This window comes from Neoarius graeffei, chromosome 19, assembly GCF_027579695.1.
Source record: "Neoarius graeffei isolate fNeoGra1 chromosome 19, fNeoGra1.pri, whole genome shotgun sequence".
NCBI lineage: Eukaryota > Metazoa > Chordata > Actinopteri > Siluriformes > Ariidae > Neoarius > Neoarius graeffei.
Genome location: NC_083587.1, coordinates 1,529,381 through 1,544,743, shown reverse-complemented (window position 1 = coordinate 1,544,743; position 15,363 = coordinate 1,529,381). Strand labels below are relative to the sequence as shown.

At 46.9% G+C, this 15,363-nt stretch overlaps 1 protein-coding gene and 1 non-coding gene across 2 annotated transcripts in view; one reads left to right on the top strand and one right to left on the bottom strand.

Annotated features, from left to right (window-relative positions):
- The window catches only part of LOC132867784 (histone H3-like), a 1,068,851-nt gene that overhangs the window by 193,389 nt on the left and 860,099 nt on the right, over positions 1-15,363 (bottom strand). The gene's annotated exons all lie outside the window — the stretch shown is intronic.
- Positions 13,078-13,149, top strand: trnae-uuc (transfer RNA glutamic acid (anticodon UUC)). Its single transcript has one exon. It is a non-coding gene; the product is annotated as a tRNA-Glu (tRNA).

Genomic DNA, 15,363 nt, shown 5'->3' with positions numbered 1-15,363 from the left:
CCCATGTCCAAATAATGAGGTAGGGTGGCATTTAGAAACCCATAGCCTACTGCTGACTTTCTTTATCAATGCTGCATCAAATTAATTTTGGTTATGTTTTTCTGTTTCCATGTACAGGTCTGCGCCGCAGGAGGAATAGGCCACAATTATAAATAAATCATAAAATGTTTCTAAGAACTTGTTCAAGTGTGTTCTGTTCCTTATAAATGTTAAAAGTTATGCCTCATTAGATAGCTTGACAAACATTAGGAGAGGTGCATTGTTGCATGCATTTTTATATCCTGTTGTACATTAAACAGGACGTAGTCTACGCACATTGATATAAAATAAGTTTCACTTTCATGGTTGAAGTATGCATGTGTGTGTTCATCCTAGGCAAGAGCCCCGATGCTTTATTGTTAGCTAGTTTAATTTAGCCTGTTTTGCTTAATTTGTAGCCTTCCTGTTGTACATAAAACAGGAAGTAAAGTTGGATGAATCATCGCTGAAAATTCAACTATAAATCGACCGAAATACGTAGTTGAATAAAGGGTGAAAGGGGGTCTATTCTCTGTCGACCACCAGCCACTTTTCAACGTCGTTTCAACGGAAACTCGTATGAGCAAAGCGGTGTTGAATCAACGTCGGTGATCGACGGTGATTCGACGGCATATAGGTCGAAGAACATGCCGATGATTCCACGTCGAATCAACGACCCTCTGCTATCTGGGAGGACAGCCAAATAGTTTCATCAGTGGCCTACGCTGAGCTTCTCTGGGACCAGACAGTAGCGGAGGCTGTATTTATTTATTTATTTATTTATGCCTATCCATGCTGCACTAGACAGTGTTTATGTAGAGAGCATGCACACTTCAATCAATCAATCTATCTTTTATTTCAATTATATATAAACATATTCAAACTCGCTGTATGAGCGCATTAAAATCTTATGGCTTTTTAACTCCCTGTGAAAGTCCTCCGGGTTGAATTAACTAACTGAAATCAGCTGTTCTCAGCGTTTTATAAACCTGCTTTGTGAAACGGACAATCACTGCTCCTCCCCGTGGAAAAATGAGGGATAGCAGCTGGTTTTCACACAAGCTAATTAGGGGCGTCACCAGTCAGGACTGCATTGACTACGTCATTGTGGGGGATAAATTATCTGCACGGACCAATAGGTAGACAGTCACGAACCAGTCAGGGGATAGCCAAGGGCCTGCTGAGGGCCAGTCACGGAAATGTGGAACAAATTCAATGGCTGCCACTGTACTGTTGGTGTCTGATCAGGGCTGTCTCGCTGCTTGTGTTGCTTGACCTTCATGCAGCATTTGATACTGCTGATCATTCCATTCTTCTGGATAGACTAAAAAATGTTGTGGGAGTTAAGGGAACGGCCCTCTCCTGGCTCAGCCCTAATTTAACTGATCGCTATCAGTATGTTGATGTAAATGGTGCTTTTTCTAGACATACTGAGGTAAAGTTACAAGGTTCTGTCTTGGGTCCACTGCTTTTTTCTTTATATATGTTACCTCTGGGTGATATTATTCGTAAACACTGTATTATTTTCCACTGTTGTGCTGATGACACACAGTTTTGTGGTTCTGCAAAACCTGATGAGAGACACCAGCTTAATAGAACTGAGTAATTTGTGAAGGACATTAGACACTGGATGCTTATTAACTTCCTTCTGCTTAACTCTGACAAGACTGAAGCACTTGTACTCGGACCACATGCAGCTAGAAGTAAGCTTTCTGATTACACAGTAACTCTGGATGGCCTTTCTGTTTCTTCACGTGCAGCAGTAAAAGACCTCGGAGTGATTATTGACCCCAGTCTTTCATTTGAAAATCACATTGATAACATTACCTGGATAGCTTTCTTTCATCTCAGAAATATTGCTAAGATAAGAAATTTAATGTCACTCCATGACGCGGAAAAAAACTAGTTCATGCTTTTGTTACCTCCAGGTTTTATTATTGTAACGCCTTACTGTCTGGATGTTCCAATAAGTGCATGAACAAGCTCCAGTTAGTTCAAAATGCAGCAGCAAGAGTCCTTACTAGAACTAGAAAATATGACCACATCACACCTGTTTTATCCACACTGCATTGGCTCCCAATCAAATTTTGTATCGATTATAAAATACTACTATTGACCTTTAAAGCACTGAATAGTCTCACACCACAGTACCTGAGTGAACTTCTGCTCCTCTATGACCCACCATGCCTACTTAGATCAAAGGGTGTAGGCTATCTGCTGGTTCCTCGTATAGTGAAGGTTGCATCACAGGGCAGAGCCTTTTCTTACAAAGCCCCACAGTTATGGAACAGCCTTCCAAGTAGTGTTCGGGAATCAGACAGTCTCAGCATTTAAGTCTCGGCTGAAAACATATCTGTTTAGTCAAGCCTTTTGTTAATTGTGTTTATGAGGTAAAGGTGTAGATCTGGAGGGTCCTCAGACATAGAGTCTTTGGTAAACTGGGATGTATGGATGCTGTCAGTCCCCCACTCGCTTGCTCACTCGAGTCTGTTGACGATGTAGTGGCTGGCTGTTTTATGTCCCGGGGCTCCCTCATGCCTGTGTTACCTTCTGGCTCTCCCCTTTTAGTTATGCTGTCATAGTTAGTTTTTGCCGGAGTCCCTGCTTGTACTGTGCAATATGTATACAGGTACTGTTCCTACATATTCAGGTGATATTGGGCATACCTACTGGACACTTACAGTAATGCTTTTATGGCTGAGGACTACAGTTGACTTGCTAACTTTAGGACTGCAGTTGTCATGAACAGTTTTGCACTCAAGTTTCCATCAATGAAGAGTTTATAACATCAACAAAACTGACTTCATGTTAAAACTGTTAATGTTATAGTCATGTTGTCTGTTGTTGCCCAAATAAGGATGGGTTCCCTTTTGAGTCTGGTTCCTCTTGAGGTTTCTTCCTCATGTCATCTGAGGGAGTTTTTCCTTGCCACTGTCACTACAGGCTTGCTCATTTGGGATAGATTAGGGATAAAATTAGCTCATGTTTTAAGTGGTTAAATTCTATGAAGCTGCTTTGCGACAATGTTTATTGTTAAAAGTGCTATACAAATAAACTTGACTTGACTTGAAAGTCCCTGCATTTGACTGTGCAAAACTCCCAACACCATTCTGTTAACATATATAGGTGCAAATATCAAGAAATAAAAGCTGAAATTCTGACCTATCACATATAGAAGGCAAGCCAAGAAGCCTTTTTTGTCACATGTAATTCTTAAGCACACAGTGCAATTTAAACTCTGCATTTAATGCATCTGGAGCAGTGAACACACACCCACACACACAAGTGAGCAATGAGCACACACACATAACCAGAGCAGTGGGCAGCTATGCTACAGCACCCAGGGAGCAGTTGTGGGTTAGGTGCCCTTGCTCAAGGACACTTCAGCCTAACCTCAGGCCATGGCTACCCCATAATAACCTAACCGCATGTCTTTGAACTGTGGGGGAAACCAGAGCACCCAGAGGAAACAGGCACAGGGAAAACATGCAAACTCCACACTGAAAGGCCCCCCTCGGCCAATGGGTTCAAGCCCAGAACCTTCTTGCTGCGACATGATAGTGCTAAACACTACACCACCGTGCCACCCACTTTTGACATCAAACGCAAATGTCGTCAGTGTATGGCAAAAAAAAACAAAAAACAAAACAGAATTGTCCTTGCTGTTCCAGTACTTTTGGGCTTGCAGCTGGAAATACTGTCAGAGCTATTGCTCTCAAAAAATGAATCACTACATTCTGAGCAGCTTTCAGAGTGGTGTGGAGGTGAAATGTGTAGAAAACATATTGTAACAGTTCTAATGTAGGGTGGAGCACAGAGGATGGCAGGACAGCGATCAGGTTCGTACACAGGGGTTTTTATTGCCACACTTTTCAGCGAACAATAGTTAATCAAACAGACACACACAACCGGCATCTGGTTCGGGGATGAGATCCTCTGCTCTGGCTCTCCCTCCTTAAATAGGGCGCGGTCACTGGGAAGACATGGACAAACACAGGTTAATTGCCGTCAGGTGTAGTGATTCTGCCACTTACCTTCCCTGACTCCACCCTCCTGTCACAGACCGGCGCTTGACCATGCCCCCGCTGCCACATACCCCCACCGCCCGACTCAGGCCCGGCAGCCGTCCGGCCTGCAGCCGACTCCCCCCCCTTGACGGGAGAGGAAGTCCGCCATGACCATCTGCACCCCCGGCCTGTGGACCACCTTAAAGTTGAAGGGTTGGAGTGCCAGATACCAACGGGTGATCTGCGCGTTGGCATCTTTCATGCGGTGGAGCCACTGGAGGGGTGCATGGTCCGAACAGAGGGTGAAAGGGCGCCCCAGCAGGTAGTAACGGAGGGTGAGGACCGCCCACTTGATTGCCAGACACTCCTTTTCAATGGTGCTGTAGCGCCCCTCACGCACTGACAGCTTCCTACTGATGTAGAGGATGGGGCGGTCCTCCCCCTCCACCTCCTGGGACAAAACTGCCCCCAGCCCTCTGTCCAACGCATCAGTCTGTAACACAAAGGGGAGAGAAAAGTCAGGGGAGTGTAGAAGTGGACCCCCACACAGTGCAGCCTTTACCTCTGAAAAAGCCCGCTGGCATTGCTCCGTCCACTGGACCGGATCTGGGGCCCCCTTTTTAGTGAGATCAGTCAGCGGGCTGGTGACATCCGAATAATTAGGTATAAACCTACGGTAATAGCCAGCCAGCCCCAGGAACTGTCTCACCCCCTTTTTGGTCTTGGGCCTCGGGCAGGCCGCAATCGCTGCAGTCTTATTAATTTAGGGACGCACCTGCCCATTGCCCAAGTGGAAGCCCAGATACCGTACTTCCACCCACCCAATCGCACACTTCTTTGGGTTGGCTGTGAGCCCCGCTCGCCTCAGCAACCTAAGGACGGCTCTCAGATGTTCAAGGTGCCGCGGCCAGTCATTACTATAGATGATGATATCATCTAGATACGCGGCCGCATACGTGGCGTGGGGGCGGAGGACCCTATCCATCAGCCGCTGAAATGTAGCGGGTGCCCCAAACAACCCAAATGGAAGGGTGACGAATTGGTGTAAACCAAACGGTGTGGAAAAGGCCGTTTTCTCTCGGGATAGGGGAGTCAAGGGGATCTGCCAATATCCCTTCGTCAAATCCAGTGTCGAATAAAAGCGAGCAGTGCCGAGTCGATCGAGCAACTCATCAATACGAGGCATTGGGTACTCATCGAATTTAGACACTGCGTTGACTTTTCTGTAGTCCACACAGAACCGGACCGACCCGTCGGCCTTGGGTACCAAGATGACCGGGCTGCTCCAGTCACTGTGGGACTCCTCGACGATGCCCATTTCAAGCATGGTCTCAAGTTCTTCCCGAACCACCTTTTTTTTGTGTTCGGGTAGTCTGTAAGGGCGACTACGCACTACTACCCCCGGGGGCATCTCTATGTGGTGCTCTATGAGGTTAGTGCGACCGGGCAGGGGCGAGAACACATCCGAAAACTCGGTCTGCAACTGGGCAACCTCCGTGAGTTGGGTCGGGGAGAGGTGGTCTCCACAGGGGACCGGAGAGGTACGTGATGTCAATGCCCCTTTTTGAACCTCCGGCCCCAGCTCCACCTTCTCCGGAACCACCGACACCAATGCCACGGGGACCTCCTCATTCCAGAGTTTTTTTTTTTTTAAAGATATTTTTTTGGGCTTTTTGCACCTTTATTGGATAGGACAGTGTAGAGACAGGAAATGAGCGGGAGAGAGAGAGACGGGAAGGGATCGGGAAATGACCTCAGGCCGGAATCGAACCCGGGTCGCCCGCATTCATGGTATGGCGCCTTAACCACCTGAGCCACGACGCCCCCCTCATTCCAGAGTTTAAGCAGATTGAGTTGGTAAATCTGTAGCGCCCCACCCCTGTCCGTTCGCCTTACCTCATAGTCGACGTCCCCGACTCGCCGTGTGACCTCAAAGGGTCCTTGCCACTTGGCGATCAATTTGGAGCTCGATGTGGGCAACAGTACGAGTACCTTATCTCCCGGTGTGAACTCTCTAAGGCGCATACCCTTGTTGTACAGGCGGGCTTGCTGTTCTTGGGCCTGCCGCAAATTCTCCTGGGTTAGGTGGGTGAGCGTGTGGAGTTTTGCGCGCAGGTCCATAACGTATTGAATTTCGTTCTTACTTGGTGAAGGTCCCTCCTCCCAATTTTCCCGCAGCACGTCTAGGATGCCGCGCGGCTTACGCCCATATAATAATTCGAATGGGGAGAACCCCGTGCAGGCTTGGGGAACCTTTCGCACTGAAAACAACAAGGGTTCAAGCCACTGATCCCAATTACGTGTGTCCTCACTTATGAATTTTTTAATGATATTTTTGAGGGTGCGGTTGAACTGTTCCACTAAACCGTCCGTTTGTGGGTGATACACGCTGGTGCGGATCGGCTTAATCCCCAATAACCCATACAGTTCATGCAGTGTCCGTGACATAAATGTGGTGCCTTGATCAGTTAGAATCTCTTTCGGGATTCCAACTCAGGAGATAACGCAGAAGAGCGCCTCCGCAATACTGCGTGCTGAGATACTGCGCAGAGGCACTGCTTCTGGGTATTGCATTGCATAGTCCACCAGAACTAATATAAAGCGGTACCCCCGTGCTGACCGATCTAATGGCCCAACGAGATCCATCCCAATCCTCTCGAACGGGGTCTCGATTAATGGTAGAGGGCGCAAAGGCACTTTTGGGATGGCCGCTGGATTTACTAACTGGCATTGGCGGCATGCCATACACCACCTACGGACATCGCTGCGAATCCCCGGCCAGTAGAATCAGGCCATTATTCAGGCTAGTGATTTATCATGCCCTAAGTGTCCAGCCACGGGATTAAAGTGAGCTGCCTGGAATACCAATTCCCAGCGGCTCTTTGGAATTAAAAGTTGCGTGACTCGCTCTTCAGTTTGAGTGTCCTGTGTCACTCGGTATAACCTATCCTTCATAATCACAAAGTAGGGGAAGGACAGGGTGGCGTTTGGCTGGAGCGTTTGACCATCGATTACTCTCACTTGGTCAAACGCATGTCGCAGAGTCTCGTCTCGCGACTGCTCTAATGGGAAATCCATGAGGGATTCCCCATAGAAAGAGAAGGAGCCAGCGGCTCCTCACTCTGACGTGGAGATGATGTGGACGGCTCTGTGACAGCTGCTCCTGCCAGAGCGACACCGGGACCTCCACCTGTCAAATGGCAGGACCCACTCTCTACTAAGCATCTCATTAAATCCCGAAATCCCGGCCAATCCGTCCCCAAAATTACAGAGTGGGTAAGGCGAGGATTAACCGCTGCCTTCACTAAAAATTTTTCCCCTCGGAAAAAAATGTGGACTGACACCAAAGGGTAGCTGTGAACGTCCCCGTGCACACACAACACCTTCACCCCCTGTGCTCCCCCCGATGCCTCGTTTTGAACCAGGCTTTGGTGAATTGAGGTCTGGTTACAACCAGAATCCACCAACACCTGATATGTATCCCCTTGGATACTCACCGGTATGCGATACGCTCTGGCCCAAACGAGGGCGGCCTCTGGCACGTCGGGGATCTGAACCACTGCGCCCACTTCCATCGCCGTGCACTGCTGTTGAAGGTGGCCCGGCTCCCCGCAGCGCCAGCAGACCAGCCCGGGCTTTCCCTCTGCACCGGTGTTCTGGGGCTCACTCACCTGAGGTGGGGGAGAGACGGACACAGAAGGGAGAAACGGGAGGGCACCGAGGGTGCGGCGGGCCGGCTGGGGAGGTGCCGGCCCCCGCCTCCGCGGTGGGGGAATGGGGCAAGGACGGGACACAGGAGGAGGGGGAGAGAGAGAGAAGAGGAGAGAAGAGAAGATGCCGTCTGCTGTCCTGCCGCCAGGACAGCCACTAAATGGTCCTCCGCCAGCTCGACTGCCCGATCCAGCGACGCCAGGCAGTGGCACTGGACCCACTCTGCGGTTCCTGCTGGCAAGCGAGCGATGAACTGTTCCAGCACCACCTGGTCGATGATTCCCTCGGCGTCGCGGTTGTCGGCCATCAACCACCACCAGCAGGAGTCCCGGAGCTGCTGGCCAAACGCGAACGGCCGGCCGATTTCCTCCAAGCGCAACGCACGGAAGCGCTGGCGCTGCTGTTCTGGGGTGTGCCCCACGCGCTGGAGGATGGCCCGGCGGAGGTCCGCGTAGGCCAGCCGGCGGTCGGCGGGGAGCTGTAGCGCAGCCAGCTGTGCCTCTCCCGTTAGCAGGGGGAGGAGGTGCGCCGCGCGCTGCTCCATCGGCCACCCTGAGGCTTCGGCGACTTCCTCAAAGAGTGTGATGAACGCCTCGGGGTCGTCCTGCGGGCCCATCTTGGTGATGGTGAGGGGAGACGGGCCCGCGGTAGGAGCGCTGGTGGACCCCGCCGATGCGAGGAGGTGCCGGAACGCCTCTCGATCTTCTTGTTGGGCCAGCACCAGGGCCTCGAAGCGTCGCTCTTGCTCCTTCCGGAGGGTGACGAGCACCTGGTGCTGGCTTTGCTGGGCCGTGGCGAGGGCGTGGACCAGGTCGGTGAACGGGGAGGACTTCATGGGGCTGCTCAGCTGGTGCTCCACTTTCCCGGGTTTCAGCACCACTGTAACAGTTCTAACGTAGGGTGGAGCACAGAGGACGGCAGGACAGAGATCAGGTTCATACACGGGCTTTTATTGCCACACTTTTCAGCGAACAATAGCTTAATCAAACAGACACACACAATCGGCGTCTGGTTCGGGGATGAGATCCTCTGCTCTCGCTCTCCCTCCTTAAATAGGGCGCGGTCACTCGGAAGACACAGACAAACACAGGTTAATTGCTGTCAGGTGTAGTGATTCTGCCACTTACCTTCCCTGACTCCGCCCTCCTGTCACAGACCGGCGCTTGACCACGCCCCCGCTGCCACACATATCAAATGTTGAAACTGAGAAATTTTATTGTTGTTTGAAAAAGATATGCGAATTTTGAATTTGATGCCGGGAACATGCCCCTGTTCCAACAAAAAGTTGGAATAGGGGCATGTTTACCACTGTGCTGCATCACTTCTTGTTTTAACAAAACTCTGTAAATGTTTGGGAACTGAGGAGAACAAATGCTGTAGTTTTGAAAGAGAAATGTTGTACCATTCTTGCCTGATTATAGGATTTCAGTTGCTCAAGTGGGGCGGCACGGTGGTGTAGTGGTTAGTGCTGTTGCCTCACAGCAAGAAGGTCCGGGTTCGAGCCCCATGGCTGGCGAGGGCCTTTCTGTGTGGAGTTTGCATGTTCTCCTCATGTCTGTGTGGGTTTCCTTCGGGTGCTCTGGTTTCCCCCACAGTCCGAAGACATGTAGGTTAGGTTAACTGGTGACTCTAAATTGACCGTGAGTGTGAATGGTTGACTTTGTCTATGTGTCAGCCCTGTGATGACCTGGTCACTTGTCCAGGGTGTACCCTGCCTTTCGCCTGTAGTCAGCTGGGATAGGCTCCAGCTTGCCTGTGACCCTGTAGAACAGGATAAAGCGGCTAGAGATAATGAGATGAGATGAGTTGCTCAAGCGTTTGGAGTCTCATTTATCGTATTTTGCATTTCATAATGCACCAACTGTTTCCAATGGTAACATTTTCCAAGTGACCTGATGGACAAAATTCTGGTAACATTTTGAAAGTGAGCTGATGCACAAAATTCTTCACATTCTAAAAGAAAATACATATCATATGGTTCAATATAGCTCATCTTAGAGCCTGCACAGCTCAGTAGATAGGACCAAGGTTCAACATTCTTTGAGTTACATTTAGCATTTTCTGAAGCTAAAGTGTCCTTCAAAAAGGCCACCGAAACCTGTTTTCTGAAAGCTATCTCTGACAAAGCTCAGCTCACAGTCTGACCATGGGCTGTGACCAGCAACCAAAATCAAATCAGGTTGCAAGATCTTGAAAGCATTTAGCTGCAAATGTGCGCTTAATAAGTAGAACTGCCTTAGGATGAGCAGAGAAAATGCAATCATGACAAAATATTTAACGATTTCATGAGCAGATGACCATTTGCAGATGGATCTTTGACTTTCTGACAGGCAGACCCCAGGTGGTGATAATCGGTAGCCACACTTCCTCCTCGCTTATCCTGAACACAGGGGCGCCACTGGGCTGTGTGCTCAGTCCTCTCATGTACTCCTTGTTTGCCCACGACTGTACTGCTAAATACAGCGTCAACATTGTCATCAAGATTGCTGATGACACAACCATCTTGGGCCTCCTTACGGACAACGATGAGAGTTGAGAAGGAGCTGATAGTAGACTACAGGAGACAGCAAGGGAGGACACACTAGGCCATCTACATCAACGAGGATGAAGTCGAAAGGGTCAGCAGCTTCAAGTTCCACACTCTGGTCAGGAAAGTTCGCCAGTGGCTGTGCTTCCTGAGGAGGCTGAAGAAGTTTAGCATGAAGGTAAACATCATTTCAAACTACTACAGGTCCACAATCGACATATCACAAGACTATGTTTATATCACAAGACTTCATTTACATATCACCAACATATGTCAAGACTCTGTTTACATATCACCAAAGCATTTACATATTTACTGTTTCCACATTTACCCACACATATCAAAACTCTGTTTACATGGTCAGTACTTCATTGGTCTTCAACAAAGTGCAATTACTGGTAGCCACATGTGTCAATTTTTCCGATATGCAATACAGGTGCTTGTGCTACACCCCCTCCCCACACTACCACCCTGAGACAATGCATGCATACATCTCAGTTATTTCTATTTTCACTTGAATTTAACTTCAGCTGTTTTTTTTTTAACTTTAGCACTTTGAATCTTTTTTTTTTAACTGATATTCTGTTAACGTACTGCCAGGCCCCAGTGCTGAGAGACTTGGTTCTGGTTTTTATCTGGTCCACTGCATTTCATTGCAAGTTGGCCATGTGTTAACATAAAATGAGCTATGAACTGAACTGAACAGAATTAAAAAGCTAACTGTTCTCACAACACCAGGCCAAAAGTGGGCCGGGATGGCCCAATCCATGTCTAGCCACTGAGTTTGTGGCAACACGATCAAGCACTCTGCCCTTGGAAGGTGGAGTGCTGTGATAGTATAGTGGTTAGTACTCTGTGTTATGACTTCAGTAACCCTGGTTTGAAGCTGGGTCATGGCATTGTGTTTTTCCATCTCACTATTGAACAGTGACTAAATGGAAATTCGTACGTAGTTTGGATCTCACTTATCATGGCTCTGCTTGGGTCAGTGGTGCAATGGATAACAGGGCTGACTACAAATTAGAAGATTCCCTGTCAGATGCTTGGCTGACCACAAAATGCTTCAACCAGCAGCTGGTTTTCTGGTAAGGGAACACAGATAACTCAGAGTCTGGAGAGCTGTAATCAGAGAAGCGATTGGATTCTGTTCTGGCATCTCCGTAACCCTGGTTGGAATCTGGGTTATATCATAGATTTTTCAGTTTCAATGAGTCACTCTTCATCTCTGAGTTTGTTCATGGATTGCAACTGTTAGCATGGCTTGTGAGGGATAGCAAAATGAGAAAGGATAACTACTGCTTGAAACCTTACGTCGGCTTGGGGCACGATGGTTGGTGCATGTGACCTCGGATCAGACACTTCTCACATTGCTGCTTGTTTCTCTCTTACCCCATACAGCACTTTGTTCAAGACTCGTTGTTCACACTGACAAAGCTCGAAGCTTCTGCTCAGAGTCTGACCATGGGCTGTGACCAGCAACCGTTTGAGAGAGGGAGAATTTTCTTACAGATAACATCTCCACTCAGTTCTGCATCACTCTTACAGTGGTGCTTGGAACTTTGTGAACCCTTTAGAATTTTCTATATTTCTGCATAAATATGACCTAAAACATCATCAGATTTTCACACAAGTCCTAAAAGTAGATAAAGAGAACCCAGTTAAACAAATGAGACAAAAGTATTATATTTGGTCATTTATTTATTGAGGAAAATGATCCAATATTAGATATCTGTCAGTGGCAAAAGTATGTCAACCTTTGCTTTCAGTATCTGGTGTGACCCCCTTGTGCAGCAATAACTGCAACTAAACATTTCCGGCAACTGTTCATCAGTCCTGCACACCAGCTTGGAGGAATTTTAGCCCATTCTTCCATACAGAACAGCTTCAACTCTGGGAAGTTGGTGGGTTTCCTCACATGAACTGCTCGCTTCAGGTCCTTCCACAACATTTCCATTGGATTAAGGTCAGGACTTTGACTTGGCCATTCCAAAATATTAACTTTATTCTTTAACCATTCTTTGATAGAATGACTTGTGTGCTTAGGGTCTTGCTGCATGACCCACCTTCTCTTGAGATTCAGTTCATGGACAGATGTCCTGACATTTTCTTTTAGAAATCGCTGGCATAATTCAGAATTCATTGTTCCCTCAATGATGGCAAGCCGTGCTGGCCCAGATGCAGCAAAACAGGCCCAAACCATGATACTTCCACCACCATGTTACACAGATGGGATAAGGTTATTAGGCTGGAATAAAGTGTTTTCCTTTCTCCAAACGTAACGCTTCTCATTTAAACAAAAAAGTTCTATTTTGGTCTCATCCGTCCACCGAACATTTTTCCAATAGCCTTCTGGCTTGTCCATGTGATCTTTAGCAAACTGCAGATGAGCAGCAATGTTCTTTTTGGAGATCAGTGGCTTTCTCCTTGCAACCCTGCTATGCACACCATTGTTGTTCAGTGTTCTCCTGATGGTGGACTCATGAACATTAGCCAATGTGAGAGAGGCCTTCAGTTGCTTAGGAGTTACCCTGGGGTCCTTTGTGACCTCGCCGACTATTACACACCTTGCTCTTGGAATGATCTTTGTTGTTTGACCACTCCTGGGGAGAGTAACAATGGTCTTGAATTTCCTCCATTTGTACACAGTATGTCTGACTGTGGATTGATGGAGTCCAAATTATTTAGAGATGGTTTTGTAATCTTTTCCAGCCTGACTAAATAAAATAAATAAATAACAGCTACTTTTCTGGAAAATGCCTGAGTTCTCAACAATGGCCTAAGCACTTCAAAGGTGGCCTTTACACATCAAGGCTGTCCCATATGGTCTAGTGGTCAGGATCCCTCGTTTTCACCCAGGTGGCCTGGGTTCAACTCCCGGTATGGGAATGTGTCTTTGTTGTGTCACTTGAGTTGCAAGTCAGGTGACCTTGAGTGAAATCTCTATTCTATAGGCTCTTGCTTTCATGAGTCCTTTTGGTGTCATGATGGGACAAGAAGTCTCACGACGGTGCAGAAGATTCCAGGATTCACGCTTGGCTTTCTCAGCTTAGCTCTCTCTTACCCCATCTAAGATCCTGGGCCTGGCTTTTTGTTAACTCTAACAAAGGCTGTACTCTGAATCTGACCACAGCAGCCGGTGTTCAGCATTACAGCTATTTTTTTAACACCGTGGGCTCAAACCTATACAGAGGGAAAGGGTAAGGGTCCTTGTTTTCACTACACCAGGCCAAATGGGTGCCAGTGCATCCAGCTGTTCTTCCAACATCTGATGTAGGGGTGGCTACCATGCCCATAACCATAGTAACCCTTTCACAGTACAGTTTGAACATACCAATCTCTGTACTCGACGCCATGTTCTATCTCTGCCCATTCTTCTGAATCCCTGTAACGGTTTTGGACAGAGACAATACCAGATACCAAATACAGTGATGTCATGACTGCTTTAAACAAGTGGCGGCACCAAAATTCTGTGTCTCTGGCGGTGGATTTCCTCTCTGGTGGTGGATTCCACACATGAAAGAGAAGCTGTGCATTGGCGCTACAGAAGGACAGAGAACGAGGAACCAGCTATTGATACTGGACTTTAGCCAAAGTTCAATGTATTTGACCTTCGCAGAGTTGTAATAATAATTGAACTGGTTAGTTACTGCAGCCCACGCAGTGTTTCAAAGAGAAAAGGCGACCGGATTCCTTTTCCCTTTTTCAATGTCGAAAAATTATAAACAAGATTCCTTCTTGATTATCGGACAGCCAACGGGACACTGAGGATCTTCAGCTGACAAGCTGTCAGGAACAAAACTGTCTTCATCCTGGATCTGCATCCCGCGCTATCTTCGGAGAAGGCACACTTCAATCGCTAACAAGAGCGATCACCCAAGTGAGGCTAGCATCTGGGCAAAATGTGTTAGTTTTTACTTGCAGTTATTTAATAGTGTTCTTTATTTGAATTCATTTATGATTTAAATGTACACATTTTGATTCACATGAAAGTTGTCATAGACCACGTGTTGTTTGATTTACTTTATTTACGATCTGTATTTAGTTATTTTGTGCATGCGTTCTCTGTCTCTCTTTTTAACTCCTTCCATTGTACTTCACTCCTCAACATTGGGATTTGAGTAGAACTTGGGTTTAAGGCCGAGCCAAGACTAGTTTGAACTACAGATTCCTTTGTTCAATTTCGCACGCCCTGTCTGTGCTGACCATCCACCTTTTGGGCATGGCTGCATTCCATTCGCATTCCACACACACAGACACCCACCCACCCACAAACACATGGTTTCCCTATCACATTTTTAACATCCACTCACCCCTACACTGCAAACTTGGATATAGCTTATTACTTCTGATCACCATTAGTGCCTTAGTTATCATCATAAACACTACTGATTCTTATTTGGACATATTGTATCACCAGTTATATTGAACTATTCCATGGCTGCTATCGTTGCTATATCCGATCAGTATTAGTTCGCTAATTCATGTCAGCTATTTCAATAAATTGTATCTTTGGAATAAACTCTCTCTCTCTCTGTATATATATATATATAGAGAGAGAGAGAGAGAGAATGGTTGGTTTTTTGCCTGCATCAGTATTAAGACGTACGTCATTTATAACTTTAATCAGCGCTGTTTCAGTGCTATGATTGGCATGAAATCCTGACTGAAAGTTATCAAAACAGCTGTTTGATATCAAGAAGGCAGTTAATTGATTGAAGACAATTTTTTCAAGGATTTTCCTGATGAATGGTAGATTTGATATTGGCCTGTCATTGTTCAATACTGAAGCATCTAGATTCTAGATTATTCTTTTTAAGTAGGGGCTTTACAACAGCTTTTTTCAGGGACGCAGGAAAAATGCCAGTCTCTAGGGACGTATTTATGATCTGAAGCACATCTGTAATTATAAGGTGAAGAACAGACTTAAAAAAGTTGGTGGGCAGAATGTCCAATTCAGATGTTGAGGAACTGAAATTTTGTACAGGTTTTTCAAGAGTCTCATAATCAATCAAACAAAATTCTGACATTGTGTTGAAATTGTCTGTCTGTGTCACTGGTGATTGCAGTTTTTCAGTTATTTGCAACTGATATATATTCTGA